At 41.2% G+C, this 17,134-nt stretch overlaps 1 long non-coding RNA gene across 1 annotated transcript; it reads left to right on the top strand.

The window, feature by feature from the left end:
• The first annotated feature begins 10,021 nt into the window (after positions 1–10,021).
• Positions 10,022–14,956, top strand: LOC120927849. Its single transcript, XR_005747138.1, has 3 exons — positions 10,022–10,309; positions 13,801–14,001; positions 14,149–14,956. It is a non-coding gene; the product is annotated as an uncharacterized LOC120927849 (long non-coding RNA).
• Positions 14,957–17,134: the final 2,178 nt, after the last annotated feature.

Here is a 17,134-nt window from a genome sequence, read left to right as displayed (position 1 = left end):
ATAACTTACGCACAGCCCTATTCGCGTACGACTTACGCAAACAATGTAAACGACGGAAAATTTGACGCTGTCCTGACGTCCTTACTTAACATTGGCTACGCCTCATATAGCAGGGGTAACTTTACGCCAGAAAAAGGCTTACGTAAACGACGTGAAAAAATCCGCCGGGCGCACGTACGCCGGGCGCCTGAATCGGCGTATCTAGCTCATTTGCATATTCTATGCAGAAATCAACGGAAGCGCCACCTAGCGGCCAGCGTAAATATGCACCCTAAGATACGACGGCGTAGGAGACTTACATCGGTCGTATCTTAGCAACATTTAAGTGTATCTCAATTTGAGCATACGCTTAAAGATACGACGGTGCGGATTCAGACTTACGACGGCGCATCTACTGATACGCCCGTCGTAAGTCTTACTGAATCTAGCCCTTTGTGTGGAGAAAAAACAGGGAAAGCACACCAACATCAAAACCTCATCCCAACTGTGAAGTATGGTGGTGGGGCACAATGGTTTGGGGCTGCTTTGCTGCGTCAGGGCCTGGACGGATTGCTATCATCGAAGGAAAAATTAATTCCCAAGTTTATCAAGACATTTTGCAGGAGAACTTAAGGCCATCTGTCCACCAGCTGAAGCTCACCAGAAGATGGGTGTTGCAACAGGACAACGACACAAAGCATAGAAGTAAATCGACAACAGAATGGCTTAAACAGAAGAATATATGCCTTCTGGAGTGGCCCAGTCATAGTCCTGACCTCAACCCGATTGAGATGCTCTGGCATGACCTCAAGAAAGCGATTCACACCACACATCCCAAGAATATTGCTGAACTGAAACAGTTCTGTAAAGAGGAATGGTCAAGAATTACTCCTGACCGTTGTGCACGTCAGATCTGCAACTACAGGAAACGTTTGGTTTGAAGTTATTGCTGCAAAAAGGAGGTTCAAATCTTTATTAAAGCGGGGGTTCACCCTGTTAAAAAAAAAAATATGTTTTTTTTTATTAGACCATTACATTCGGCATCGTAGCGCGAGCTACGGTATGCCGGTCTTACATTTTTTATCCCCGTACTCACTGTGCTATCGATGATTGAAGAATCCGGGGAATGGGCGTTCCTATGGTGAGAGAAGGTGATTGACGGCCGGCCCTGGCACGTCACGCTTCTCCGGAAATAGCCGAAATAGGCTTGGCTATTCACGGCGCCTGCGCATAGCCTGTGCGCAGGCGCCGTGAATAGCCGAGACCTACTCCGGCTGTCTTCGGGGAGCGTGACGTGCCAGAGCTGGCCGTCAATCATCCTCCCTCTCCATAGGCACGCCCATTCCCCGCGGGAGTCGGATTCTTCAATCATCGATAGCACAGTGAGTACGGGGATTAAAAATTTAAGACCGGCATACCGTAGCTCGCGCTACGATGCCGAATGTAATGGTCTAATGATGTGAAGGAGGGTGAACCACCGCTTTAAATCCAAGGGTTCACATACTTATTCCACCTGCACTGTGAATGTTTACATGGTGTGTTCAATAAAAACATGGTAACATTTAATTCTTTGTGTGTTATTAGTTTAAGCAGACTGTTATGGTCTATTGTTGTGACTTAGATGAAGATCAGATCACATCCCACTGTACATGGGTACCTGAAATTCTTTAACTTTTTAAAGAATTTCAGGTACCCATGTAACTATGCATATACAATATATGTGGGCTCCCCGAGAAAGCTGGAAATCATTGATGTAGATAGAGCTACTCCAGTGATCTTCACTAGTTTTCATGTCCTCCATCAAGCAGCTGCCATGCTGCATTCTGAACACAGGAAGTTGGCCATTGGCGCCATTCAGAGTATGTTTTGCATTTACCTAATGAATGCAAAGTGTTCACTGGTTGAATGAGGTGGAGAGACCGGGTAGTGAAATAACACTCTCCAAGCTGGAGCAATGTAACTATATAAAATATCAATACCTAGAATTCTACATTGAAAGCATTTTATTATACCTCTTCTACAAGTCCAAAAAACAAAAAGCTGTACATCCAGCCATAAAATCTTGTGAGCTGAGAACTTATGCTCTTCTCCTCTCTAGACTATTATCAGATAGCATTGTGGACTACAAAATAAAACTCCATCCAGGTATGGAGAAGAGAGGCATTATGTAGTCCTAAGACAATATTATGTAGTCTTCACACACTGCCTGTCCTAAGGTGACAATGTTGCTCAGTATGGTTGTCACATAAGGACAGGAAGTGAGTTAAAGAGGAGTTCCACCCAAATTTGGAACTTCCTCTTAACCCACTCCTCTCCCCCTTACATGCCAAATTTGGCATGTAATTTTTTGGGGGGGGAGTGGGGGCTTCAGCACGAGTGGGACTTCCTGTCCCACTTCCTCCTTCCTGTAGGCGACTAAGCTTAATCGCCTTCAGGAAGTGGCTGCTGTAGGCGATCGCCTAGGACACGTCACAGGTCCTAGGCGATCTCCTGGCCAATTACGCGGCGCCGGGCCGCGCCGCTCGCGCATGCGCAGTGCCGCGCCGCTCGCGCTCGCGCATGCGCAGTGGGTGCCCGGCCATGAAGCCGAAAGCTGTCACGGCCGGGTGCCCACACTGAAGATGAAGACGCCGGCCGGGGAGGGGGGGAGAGGAGCGGAGCCCCGGCCGGCGCAGCGCTGGAGCAGGTAAGTGCCTGTTTATTAAAAGCCAGCAGCTACACTTTTTGTTGCTGCTGACTTTTAATAAACATACAAATGGCTGGAACTCCCCTTTAAGGTATATTTGAACCCTTACTTTGTAAAACAACCCATTCAGTTTAAAACACAAATAGAAAAGGAAGAACATCTGTATATATATATATATATATATATATATATATATATATATATATATATATATTAAAAAAATACAAATACCTTTTTTTTCTCTTTTGTGATCACATGGGCATAGAGAGGTGGGGATGGAGAAACAGTATGACACTGATCTTACCAGTGAATGACTGTGCAGGCGGGGCATGTCATCACAAGTCTGACCATTGGAGGACAGGCAAGCTGTTCTCCCAGCACAGCCAAAAAACTGACCATGCCGGGATCGATGTATTTCTATACCCTGGCATGGTCAGTTTGAAATAGGACAACAGGGGGCCAAGCATGCCAGGATCGCCAGGTATTTTTTACACAAAGGAAGCAATACATAGAGAACAGGACACTTTGTTAATACAAATACATGGTACAATAGGTACATATCAGGAATATGAAATGTTGGAGTAACATATTCTTTAATAGCAAGATTACCAGGTTTAAATAAAAGGGAAAAAGGTGTGTGAAAAGAACTACAGCCACAACATCTAAGGAATGTTAAGCTGCAATATTATCAGTTTTTGTTCTTGAGTTTACACAAACATAAGAATAGTCCACAGAAGACCCTGCAACACTGTGGTATTATGATGGGCATAATTAATATGGAAGTTAAGCTGGGCAAAATGTATGATTGTCAAAGGAGCCAACTGAAAATTTCTAGAAGACACTTAGAGCCCATTCACACAGGGGCAACACGACTTCTAGCTCGACTTTGGGAGGAAACTTGGAAACGACTTGAGTATGAATCATCAGGCAACTTACAAGTAGTGTTGAGCAGAATATGCCATATTCGATTTCGCGATATATCTCGAATATATATTCGAATATTCGAGATATATTCGCTAAATTCGAATATTCGTGATATTTTATCGAAATTAAATGATTGCGATTTTTCGCTATTGCGAATGCGAAAATAATTGCGATTTTTTGATAACTGCGGTAGGAGCACTCTGATTGGCTCAGAATATTCGTGATATTTTATCGAAATATCGCAACATGCGAATGCGATATTTATTGTGCAATTTCGAGATATGCTGGAGGAGCGCTCTGATTGGCTCAGAATATTCGTGATATTTTATCGAAATATCGCAACATGCGAATGCGATATTTATTGCGCAATTTCGAGATATGCTGGAGGAGCGCTCTGATTGGCTCAGAATATTCGTGATATTTTATCGAAATATCGCAACATGTGAATGCGATATTTATTGCGCAATTTCGAGAAATGCTGTAGGAGCACTCCGATTGGCTCAGAATATTCGTTATATTTTATCGAAATATCGCAACATGCGAATGCGATATTTATTGCGCAATTTCGAGAAATGCTGTAGGAGAACTCTGATTGGCTCTGATGCAAAAGGGCGGAGAAAATAATCGCGCAATATTCCTATTGCCGAATATTCGCATTGCGAATATTCGGCAATATAAAATGATCGCTTCAGCTACTCGGCCCAAGGTCTCTAATCATACCAGCAATGCTTTTAGACGTCTATGGAGATCACTAGGATGTGATCTGTTTTAAAAATGAAACTGTAAAAATCGCTCTGATGCGGAAGATAGGGGCGAAGAAAATAATCGTGCGATATTGCGTTTGCCGAATAATCGCATTGCGATTTTTCGGGAAAATTCAATGAACGCTTCAGCTACTCGGCCCAGGGTCTCTAATCATACCAGCAATTCTTTTAGACGTCGATGGAGATATCTAGGATGTGATCTGTTTTAAAAAAAAAAATGTAAAAAATCGAATATTCGGAATTGCGAATATTCACCGCGAAATTCGAAATATAGCGCGATTTCTCGAATATGCTATATTCGAGTCGAATATTCGCAATGCGAATATTTGTGAGCAACACTACTTACAAGGCAACTTCAAGTTGCCTCCACGCGACTTGGGGCGGGACTTGGGGCGACTTGAAGTCGGATCCAAGGTCGCCCCAGTGTGAACCGGCTCTGAGAGGTAGGTCACTACATTCCATTCTACACTGCAGAATGTTCTATGCTGTGATTATGTGATAACTAAGATTGCAGATTCCATGTACAAATAGCACATAACTAATCCAAAACAAAGCGTTAGAAAGAAAACCTGTAATGAAAATGCAGAGGCTACTATTATTGAGCTCCTTCTGTAAATGTTAGTTGCCTGTCTGTGTCTAGGTTTGATTGCAGATAAAGACCAACTGGTCCATAAAGTCCACTTTTTTACTCATGCAGACCTATGTTTATCCCACCCATATTTAAAGCAATTTACAGTGGACTGACTCACTTGCTGGAGACTTTTCTAAGCATCTACTACTCTTTTGGTAAAATAATGCTATCTAACGTTACTCTTGAACTTTCCTTCTACTACTATGAGGTCATACCATTGAGTTCAACTTTATATTTAAAATATTGCCTGCCAGAACATCTTCACACCCTTAAAGACTACCCAAAGGTAAAACTTTTGTGTTTAGTAGTGTATGAAATGGTTTTTCTTACTGTCGGTGTCCCTGCTTGTGAGATTCACTATTATCCACTATAACTATTAACTATTAGTCTCTATTTTCCCTTTCTCTGTTAGTCCTGGTGACCGTCCTCACTAGAACTGAATGTGAGGAAAACCCAAAAAGGTAATTAGCAATTACAGAAGGAGCTGCATCTTGAGGAAATGCTGGCACTTCCACAAACAGATAGCCTTTTGAAATGGAACAAAGCATAAAATACACACAAAGGGTCAACGTGTTTCAGCGGTTACGCCTTAATCATAAGTATTGGCCCTCTGTGTGGATTTTATGCTTTTTTTAATTTAATAAAGGCTATCTGTGGATTTCTACCAAATTGCTGACATTTTCTAAAGTTTCAGATTCAGAGTCAGACAGGGCTTACAGCGGCCGACAGTGGTGAACACACAACATGATTAGAGAGAGGGATAGCAGCACTGAGTATGTCTTGTGTTCAATTTACAGAAGGAACTCCAAAATGAAAACTTTCTGTTTGAAAGACTAACCCTCTGTATTTGTTCTGTCATCAGTTGTTCCCAGGAGGACAACTGTCTAAGGTTCTATTACTTTGGAGAGATTGTCCCTCACTTTCTCTTGTGTCTGGGGGTGGAAATAAAAGGTCATCCCCTCAATGGGATGCAGACTAACCATTACACATGTCAAAAAGCTTACAGCTGAGTTACACCATATTTAGCAACTACAGCCCCACTGGTAACTGATTCCTGTGTCATTACTCTTTCGATATTTTTTTAATAGTTTTTTTAAATACCCTTTTTTTTTTAAATGCCCTCATTTCAGACCCACCTCGCCGCAGTGAGGTACATCATTTCCGCTCTCCCGTGAACGGGCATCCTCTGCTTCTTGCATTGCGTTATTTCAAAACCGGAAATGATGCAATGTCAGGCAGAGTTAGGCAGAGTTTTGAATTGTTGACTCTCTTTTGTCATTAAAGCGGTGGTTCACCCTCCTTAACATCATTATAGCATTAAATTCGGCAGCTACAGTATGCGGTCTTAAATTTTTAATCCCCGTACTCACTGTGCTATGGATCATTGAAGATTCCGACTCCCGCGGGGAATGGGCGTGCCTATGGAGAGGGAGGATGATTGACGGCCGGCTCTGGCACGTCACGCTCCCCGAAGACAGCCGGAGTAGGTCTCGGCTCTTCACGGCGCCTGCGCACAGGCTATGCGCAGGCGCCGTGAAGAGCCAAGCCTATTTCGGCTATTTCCGGAGAAGCGTGACGTGCCAGGGCCGGCCGTCAATCACCTTCTCTCACCATAGGAAAGCCCATTCCCCGGAATCTTCAATGATCCATAGCACAGTGAGTACGGGGATAAAAAATGTAAGACCGGCATACTGTAGCTCGCGCTACGATGCCGAATGTAATGGTAGAATAAAAAAAAAATATTTTTTTTTTTTTAATAGGGTGAACCCCCGCTTTAAACTGGGTACTAAGCAGCGTAGGAGAAGGAATTAGTAGCGGCGGTGACATGAGCAGCAGCAGGAGCAGTAAACTGAGGTGGAAAATCTCATGTCATAACTTCACAGGGGCGAGATCGGGAGGTGCATGCTGGGTAGCCAGCTGCACCTAATCCCGGAAATAAAAACAAGCGGGCTTCAGATGCCCACAACCTCGATGGCCCCTGCCTGCTTCCGAGGTCTGGTAATATTTTATCGATTTCTAAGAAAGAAGCAGGAAGACATTACTATATTATTTACTTATATTACTTTACTTATATTATAGTAGAAGTTTTAACAATCACGGGGGAGCTTTTAAAAAAAATGGCCATGGGGAAGGGAGCTCCGTTTTAACCCTTAGTTCTGTCAACTGTTGTCACCAGGACAGAAAGTGCTGGAAAGTCAAAATTTTACAGATGTCACTAGTACAGGAATAGAGGGGGAAAGCTTAAGATGGGGAAAACGGTATAATGCTGCATACACACGATCGGTTTGTCTGATGAAAATGGTTTGATGGACCATTTTCATCAGACTAAACCGATCGTGTGTGGGCCCCATCGGTTATTTATCCATCGGTTAAAAAATTAGGTACTTGTTTTAAAATTATCTGATGGATAAAAAACCTATAGAAAAAAAACGACCATCTGTAGGCACGTCCATCGGTTAAAAATCCATGCATGCTCAGAATCAAGTCAACGCATGCTTGGAAGCATTGAACTTCATTTTTTTCAGCACGTCGTTGTGTTTTACGTCACCGCGTTCTGACACGATCGGTTTTTTAACTGATGAAAAAATCCATCAGACCGTTTTCATCGGATGGACCGATCGTGTGTACAGGGCATGACAGTGCTATTACTATAAAGAGATTTGCACTCACATCTTGTGTCCAAAGCCTCGTACACACGCTTAGATTTTCGGACGACCCAACGTTTGTTTTTTGTGGCATGCTAGTCTCATGTCGAAAGTGAAGAGGTTATTCAAAATATGAAAAATTTTGTGTACAACGTCAGAAGTGACGTAATGTGTTGAATAGTTTTGTATGTATCCTTTCATTCTGAGCAGCGTAGTCTTGCTCTTACGATTTTTTTTTCGTATGCAAACCGTACTAATGAAACGAAAATTGGATGTCGAATTCACATCTGACAAAAATGTTATAGTCAGCACATCCAGCTTTTGGCTGACGAAAAAGCTAAATCAGTTGTCGAAAGCACCGTACTAGCGATCCGAAAATCTTCAGACAGCTAGTCGTATGATTTTTTTTTCATCTGATTTTCGTATCGTGTGTACGGGCCTTAATGCCGCGTACAGACGGTCGTTTTTTGCGATGGAAAAAAATGACGTTTTGAATCATGAAATAAAACAACGTTTTTGAAACTTCATTTTCAAAAACGACGTTGCCTACACACCATCGTTTTTTAAAATGCTCTAGCAAAGCGTGGTTACGTTCAGCACGTACGACGGCACTCTGTTCCATTGAAGCTAGCTTCATAACTTGCTTCTGAGCATGCGCGGGTTTAAAAACGTCGTTTTGAAACGTCGTTTTGCCCACACACTATCATTTTCATTGACACAAAAAACGACGTTTTGAAAAACGACACAAAAAATTCGAGCATGTTCGAATTTTTTTTTTGTCGTTTTTCAGAAGACATAAAACGACGTTTTCCCCACACACGGTCATTTTAAATGACGTTTTCAAAAACGTCGTTTTTTTTCATCACAAAAAACGACCGTCTGTACGTGGCATAAGACCCCATACACACTATTTGATTTTCTGCTGATTTTTGGCTTCAGATTTACCAAAACTATATAGTGCAAGGGCCTGCCTGATTGTATACAAATTAAAATTCTTAAGGTTTAACCTCATATTATATGGTTTTGGTAAATCTGAGTGTTGCCAACCTACCAGATTGAAATTTACCGATACGACACCCAAAATTTCCTGGCACAGCTAAGTTTTTACTGGCAATTCCAAAAGTTACAAAAATAAGCGTTTACGTGCAAATTTCAGTATTTAGTCTACAAACAAGTACAATATGCAATTAGCAATGTGATTTAAGGTAGATATTAGGGCATTTTCGGTATAGCAAAATAAATTAGAATGGGCACGCACCGTTCGGACCTGCACACGAGGGTGCAGCTACTCCGCTCAGGCTCCCTTGCGCCATGACATCACACACTACGCTCAGGCACCATCTCTGCCAGACCTGCCTCTGCCCAAACACACTGTAGAAGGCACTCCGATGGTCTTGGCTGGGCGTCACAGATGTATCTTTTACTGGCAGTCTTTTCCTGTCACTGGCATTTACTGGCAGGAGAAAGGTGCCTGTTTTTTACTGGCTGCCAGAAAAAATACTGATGGTTGGCAACACTGGTGTGTATAGGGGTCTAAAGGTCTAAAGGTAAAAGGAGATGTACTCAATGGGATGCATACTAATCTTTTCCAATTTATCCAAAACTAAAGAAAAAAAAGTGTTCACTAGAGATACATTTTAGAAATGAGTGAAAACCTAATATCGTATATACAGTACTCGAGTATAAGCCAAGGTTTTTCAGCACATTTTTTTGTGCTGAAAATGCCCCCCTCGGCTTATACTCGAGTCACCTATTTGCGCCTGATCTCCTGGATGTTGGGGACCCGGTACCAGCTGATTGTAGGTCCCCTGGACGCCAAACTTGGCACACATTCCCCGCTTTTCCTCTACAAGTGTGCAAAGTTTGTTGTCCGGGGGACCTACGGCCGGGGAGCACCAATTTTTCAAAGCCGGGCACCCCTTCCATAGACTCCCATGTTAAACGTCAGTCTAGTCCTGGACACAGTGAGGCATGGGCACAGTGAGGCATGCACATTGGACGCAGTGAGGCAAAGTGAGGCACAGTGCAATGCAAATGGACACCCTAGGCTTATACTCGAGTCAATCGTTTTTTGTGGTAAAATTAGGTGCCTCGGCTTATATTCGGGTCAGCTTATACTCGAGTATATACAGTAACTAAAAAAATGCCTACAATACCAGTTTTATCAATCCATATTGTTTTCTCCAAAACTACACATGCACAGTGATCCCAGTGATAGCGAATACCCCCACAATAATGGCAACAGTACATTATTATTACATGTTTTTGATGATTTTTATTCATTTATCATTACCCATGTCATTACACATTATAGGTGCTGTTCAGAAATGACACATAAAAATTGCACTTCCAACCACTCAACTCAGGCTGTGCCATCACTCAGCATGGTCCTAACAATAGCTGTATCCTTGAATGAGAGCTAGCTGATCCCTAAGACAGTTTGCCCTCTATTAGTGCCATATTCTAGAGCCAGATTTGTATAGGCGCCTATTGCAATTTATAATACAGAACTCTCCTTTAAATATTTCATGTGGCATTAAGAAAAATCATAATAGGCTTCGGAGAGTCAACAGGAAAGCCGCACAATGAACTTGGAAGTAAAAAAAAAGAATTCTCTCAACAATGACAAAAGCGACCCCCTGAGTTGACTGCAGGAACAGTCATTTCCAGGCAGAGACAGGTAATTTATCCTTTAATGGTGACTAGATAAATGGATGCAATAATGCAATGTATTCCCTATGTACAAAGAAGAATTCAGGTTAGAGTAAACAGTTGTATGTAGATATAAAGCCGTAACGGGACTCTCCTGTTTCTTTGGTACCACTAAGAATATAGATGCCTATTCTACTGAGTCGCCATTGATTTCAAGACATCCCCCCTTTCCCTTTTCATTTTTAATCTCTTCCTGCCACAGAAAACTTAAGCTAAGAATTTCTGCACATGGTGTGAATGCAAAAACATGGAAGGAAGAATTCTGAAAATGGATCCTGGCGATTTTTTTTTTTTTTTCCGATGCAGTATTTTTAAGCACTATTTCCAAGAAAGTCTCATTTATAATATTGGGAGGATTTTTTTTGGCACCGGCACCAGTGCAGATGTTATTCCTTAAGGAAGACGGTCTTGATTGCCTGGGTGAATAATGACCGGGCCCTGGCACTGAGCCAGGAGTCCTCTTACAGCAGAATGTAGAAAACCACTCTGCTACAGAAAAGAGGCCCCCAGAAGGATAATATATTATTACGCATGATTCAAATTACAGGATCTGCAGCAGGGGAGTGAGTGGCTGAACCAAGACACAGCCGCTTGCTGCACACAGAATACTGATGATGAGATGATGGAATGCACGGCTCACTGAAAGAGCCACAGTTTACTGGTCACCTTCTCTGCGTTCTCTCCAGAGTCACGGCGTGCCTGATTATTACTCCGTCTCATTTTTTTGCAGCGGATAGAGACCTTTTTAAGGCTTTCGCAGGGATTCACAATTTTTTTTTCAACTCGGTTTGATCGACTGATTTAAAAAAAAAAAAAAATATCTATTTTTTTAAATAGAGAAACTGGACAACTCATTCCCTTTTACTAAAAAAAGCCCTTGAGGACATACAAGAAAAAAAAAAGTTGATAGGATTTTTGCCTGGCTGTGAAATCTCATCAAGATTTTTTTTCCCCCCAGAATTAACCCAGGAATATTTCTTGATAGGAAATGTGCATGTGCAGATAATGGTTGGGAGAGAGGATGGAGAATTTTACGCCATACGTCTTTTTAAAGTTTTATCAGCTGAGATTACTCATTACGCTATGAATATATTCCAAGGCCGTTTATTTCTGTTTTATTTATCTCATTTTAGGCCAGCATTAATATTAACGCCTGCCTAATATCCATTTTGATTACATTCAATTCTGTTTTTCACAAGAATATATAGGCTGCTTGCCTAAAGCGTATTTCTAAGCGTCTCATGATATGAAAAGATGAATATATGGTGTTTTATATTGCATTGGCAATGGAAGAAGCTTTATCATTTATTCATAAATGATCTCACCGCTGTTTGTTAATGTGATTTCACCTTGATGGAAACAAATAAAGCACATTCATGCTTAACTTGACAAAGGCCAAAGAATGTCTTTCAACTCTCTTAAAATCCTCATATTTAAAATAAAATATTTATCACAATGCGTTCAAGGTAAAAAGAAAAAAAAAATAGAACAGAAAAATAATAGAAAAGTTGAATCGAAAAAAAAAAAAAAAAAAACAGTAAGGACTGCAAAAATAAATTATAATAAATGTAAGAAATGATTTATAAATAAAATACTGTTAAGTTGCTGGATAGTAGTCAGCATGATAAGGGTTAAAATGTAATCTGCTGCATTAAAAATGAAATAATTGTCTCAGTGACAGTGCGAGATAGCACATGCTCACATGATCGCTGGAATGGAGCCATCTTTTTTGCATAGCGATTTAAATTATGCAGGCAGAATAATTATTGGGGGACCTAATCACAACGAAAGCAAAAAAAAAAAAAAAAAAGATATAATATATGTTAAACAAGGTTCATTACTGCATGATGTAAATGAGTTTCTCACCAATATTGTCACTGATTGGCTGAGACGAGGAGCTGGTTTCAAACAGTGGAGCATGGCCGGATTGGCTGCTAGCTCTTCTGGTTACTGCCTGCTCAGGCAGTGCTCAAGTCAGACCCGTCCTGCGTCTCTCGCTGGTTGCTTCGCAGCAAATCTTGTTCAGCCCAGCTGTGTCTCCATAGCAGTGGTACCCTAAGCGAGAGTCTCCCTCCTGTTTCCCACAGCTCTTGTCTGCGAGGCGGTCGCTGCTGTGAAATACCAGCCTTTGGCATCGAGCCCAGACTGGGATCTTACATTCGTCTATAACAGAAAAACGAGGAAAAAAAAGTATTAAAGAAAATAAATATAAAAGCGATTCTTTTCTCAAAATTAATGCAAAAAGCGGACAGATTAAGCGTCCAATGGCATTCTTTATTACAGGTGTTTCGTTTTATTTTATTATTTTTCAATTCGTTTACAGCTTGCCCGCTGTACCCCAATTTCGTAAACACAATTTCTTGAAAATTAAAAAAAAAATTAAAAAAAAAATATTTTTACCTCGTTAACAAATTGCTTCTTGGCAAGCCGGAAAAAAAAGTAATTATGAGAATTTCTGCGGAATTTGAGCACAGCGTCAAAATCTAATTAAAACCCTGCCATTAGTTTGTGCTTTTAATGAATGGTCTTTAACTATAAGGAATGACAGGGCATTATGAAAATAAAGAAAAAAAAAAGAAATTCTGTTACAATTCAGCTGTCTGACCCCCCTGATAAAAGGGAATGCAGTCATACAGTCATATCAAGTTTAGCAGACAATGGAGTACCTACAAGCTTCCTCTAGACAAGTCCTTTATAACCAGTCAGTATTATGTGCTGCAAACAGTGGCCAATCGCTATAGAGTATTCTGCAGCGGTGACACAATAGGTGCATTGGCCACTGTGTCCTGATAGAAGCCTGAGACATTTGTACATTATTAAACTGCATATGTCTTTAATATTCTCAGGGATAAAACAGCCCCGGCTGCCTAATTACTAAGAAGTAATTACCCTGCCTTTATTACCATCTACAACATGGACCACACATAAGCCGCACCCTAGCAATGGGTGGTGCACCGTAGCGCACGTCACATAAATATGTATAGGAGCGTACAGTCATTTATATCAGCCGTCTGCAATTATCCTCTACGTACAAAATTTTAATATTTGGTAAAGCAGAGATGTTCAGCTATAATCTTATTATCTCAGCTAGCCTACCCTTGTGCATTTATTTTTTTTTAAAAATACAAATTTGGGCCACGCTGGGCAAAAATATTCATGGCGCCACACTCTGCCATCTCTCAACAGTTCAGAACGCAATTTATTTACCATGTTTAAGTTATTAATAAAGCTTCTCAGCTATACTTAGCCATACAAATAAAAAGGGGAGGGGGGGTCTACATATCGTAGACCCTTAAAATTGGATTCCTATTGTGTTAATCCCACCATGCGTGAAGTAAAGTGATGAGATAGCACTACTTTTCCTCGAATTAGTTAAAGGCGATGATTCGTGCTGCATAGAGGGAACCTCCAAGCTAATTTCAGTGATTTTTTTTTTTTTTTCTTTCCATATGCATCCAGGATTAACATATTCATGAACTAAATGGCTGTTGAAACTGCGGATTTTAAGGGAGACGATAAGCAAAAGCTTGAACCATCTCGCGTCCACAATGAATATCATCAAGAAGAGGAGGCGGGGGGATACATTCGGAATAAGAATTAAAAAAAATGTCCTGGCTTTTTTTTTTTGGAAGGATATCAATTTTCAAGATTTAAGAGCCTGTAAGTATTCTGAACTTAGAAGCGAGAAAGGATCAGTTGTCATTCGGTCATTTTCTTGTGCTGTCATGATATCAAATCAACCATTTTAACAGGGTTTTAGCAAGTTTACTGTCATCACTGCTTGACGCTGTGCTTTTATTATTACAGAATACGTTCATGATTACAGAGAAGATCAAGGCGAAGGGAAGAAACAAAGGACAGTCTGTACGTGTATGTTATGAATGGTGTGTCTTCCTGTAGAGATATTGAACATTACAGGCAAGGTTATTGGCTCTTAGAGCTCCAGCTGTAAGTTTATAGATGGTTTTCTATGTATGTAATATAACTTTCAGGAGAAGTTAGGTTCTGTTTTATAGCGAATTATAAACATGTGCATTTTGCGTGATTTTTTTTTTTAGAAGGACCTTTATATTCAACAATCAGCACGATACTTTCATACTATGCTACAGGTAATAAAACAGCTAATGTTCACTCCTTAAGGTTAATTTGTCACATAATACATTAAATCGCAGCATTATAATACAACACAGACACTTCTTTTACTTTATACATGCTCTCTGCCTTTATTTAATCATCAGCAGTGGAAAAAAAAAATCAGAAATGTTGGAGTCTTCGATTTAAAGAAGTGTGGGTGAAATGTGTTGGCTGCCATTGCTGAACTTCTTCTCGGAAATGCCAGTTTCTCAGTTACGATGGTGACATCAAAGCCTTCAATGTAATTATACACTATGCATTGCCTAATACTGAGACCTTCTGACTCTCTGCAGGATATATTTTTTTCAAAAAGGTGCCAGTTTTCCATCACTGATTGTTTGCTATTGGCAGCATGAATGTAGAGATGTTTTCTAAATTGTTTGATTCTACAGTCCAGACCAGCACTGTCATACTGCTTTTCCGACAACTTTAGATCTTTAAAGGGGTTGTAAAGGTTTGTTTTTTATTTTCTAAATAGGTTCCTTTAACCACTTGCTTACTGGGCACATATACCCCCCTCCTGCCCAGGTGAAATTTCAGCTTCCGGCACTGCGTCGCTTTAACTGACAATTGCGCGGTTTGGCGACGTGGCTCCCAAACAAACTTGACGTCCTTTTTTTCCCACAAGTAGAGCTTTCTTTCGGTGGTATTTGATCGCATGTGCGGTTTTTATTCTTTGCGCTATAAACAAAAAAGAGCGACAATTTTGAAAAAAAATACAATATTTTTTACTTGTTGCTATAATAAATAGCCCAATTTAAAAAATAAATAAAAAATTCTTAGTTTAGGCCGATACGTATTCTACATATTTTTTGGGGGAAAAAAAATCGCAATAAGCGACTGGTTTGCGCAAAAGTTATAGCGCCTACAAAATAGGGGACAGAATTTTTTTTTTATTATTATTTTTTTTTTACTAGTAATGGTGGCGATCTGCGATTTTTATTGGGACGGCGACATAATGGCGGACACATTTTTGGCGCCATTCACATTTATACTGCGATCAGTGCTATAAATATGCACTAATTACAGTATAAATGTGACTGGCATTGAAGGGGTTAACACTAGGGGGTGAGGAAGGGGTTAAATATGTTCCCTGTATAGTGTTCTAACTGTAGGTGGAGGGGGGTGACTGGGGGAGGTGACCGATCTGTGTCCCTATGTACAAGAGACACAGATCAGTCTCCTCTCCAGAGACAGGACGCTGTCTCTGTGTGAGCCGGCAATGAGAGATGATCTCAAATGTTTGCGCCAAAAGGGGTGGACGTCAATTGACGTCCAGTTGGATTTTCAGGTCCGCGCTGTAGCCGTCATTTGGCTATAGCGCAGGCCTCAGGTGGTTAAGCTAGGACATTGTTGGTTCTCTTACCTTTTCTTTCAATTTCCCTTCTTATGCCTCATACACACGACTATTTTTCACGACGAGAAAAACATTTTTTATATTGGTCGAGAAAAACGGTCGTGTGTATGCACCCTAGCAGTTTTCTCGACTAAAAAACTGCCTGCAAAAAAATTGAAACCAGCTCTCTTTTTTCTCGTCGTGTTTCACGTCAGTCTTTTTCTCGTTGCGAAAAACGGTCGTGTGTATGCTTTTCCGAGAGGAAAAAAAACATGCATGCTCAGAATCAATTATGCAGCCCAAAAGCAGCCCAAAGGGTGGCGCTATTTGAAAGGAACGTTCCCTTTATAGTCCCGTCGTACGTGTTGTACGTCACCGCACTTTGGTCGGACGTTTTTTTGCATGAACGTGTGTATGCAAGTCAGGCTGGAGAGGACTCACAGCGTGAAAAACAACGGGTTTTTGAACGTCAGGAAAAACGGTCGTGTGTACAAGGCATAAATGTTTTTTTTTCTTTGTGTGAATTTCTCACTTCCTGTTTCTCCTCAGTAAACTTGCCCCCCATCACCCGAGCTGTTCTGGCTGTGGGTTAGTCAGCCAGAACAGCTTACTGGGGAGGAACAGGAAGTGAGAAATTCAGACAACAAAAACAAAGAAAAAAAAATGTATAGCTGGATTCAGGTAGATGCGCGCATATTTACGGCGGCGTAGCGTATCGTATTTACGTTACGCCGCCGTGAGTCAGAGAGGCAAGTGCTGTATTCACAAAGCACTTGCCTCCTAAGTTACGGCGGCGTAGCGTAAATGGGGCCGGCGTAAGCCTAATTCAAATGAGGATGAGGGGGGCGTGTTTTATGTAAATGGTTGGTGACCCGACGTGATTGATGTTTTTTACGAACGGCGCATGCGCCGTCCGTGTACATATCCCAGTGTGCATTGCTCCAAAGTACGCCGCAAGGACGTATTGGTTTCGACGTGAACGTAAATTACGTCCAGCCCCATTCACGGACGTCTTACGCAAACGACGTAAAATTTAAAAATTTCGACGCGGGAACAACGGCCATACTTAACATTGACTAAGCCAGCTATTTGTTCGACTAACTTTACGCCGGAAGAACCTATCTGTAAACGACGTAAAAAAATGTGCCGGGCGCACGTACGTTTCAGAAATCGGCGTATCTAGTCATTTGCATATTCTACGCTAAACTCAACGGAAGCGCCACCTAGCAGCCAGCGTAAACATGGCACCCTAAGATACGACGGCGTAGGAGACTTACGCCGCTCGTATCTTAGCCTAATTTAAGCGTATCTGGTTTCCAGAAT

Source organism: Rana temporaria, chromosome 2, assembly GCF_905171775.1.
Source record: "Rana temporaria chromosome 2, aRanTem1.1, whole genome shotgun sequence".
Classification (NCBI taxonomy): Eukaryota; Metazoa; Chordata; class Amphibia; order Anura; family Ranidae; genus Rana; species Rana temporaria.
This window is presented reverse-complemented; position numbering and strand designations above follow the sequence as displayed.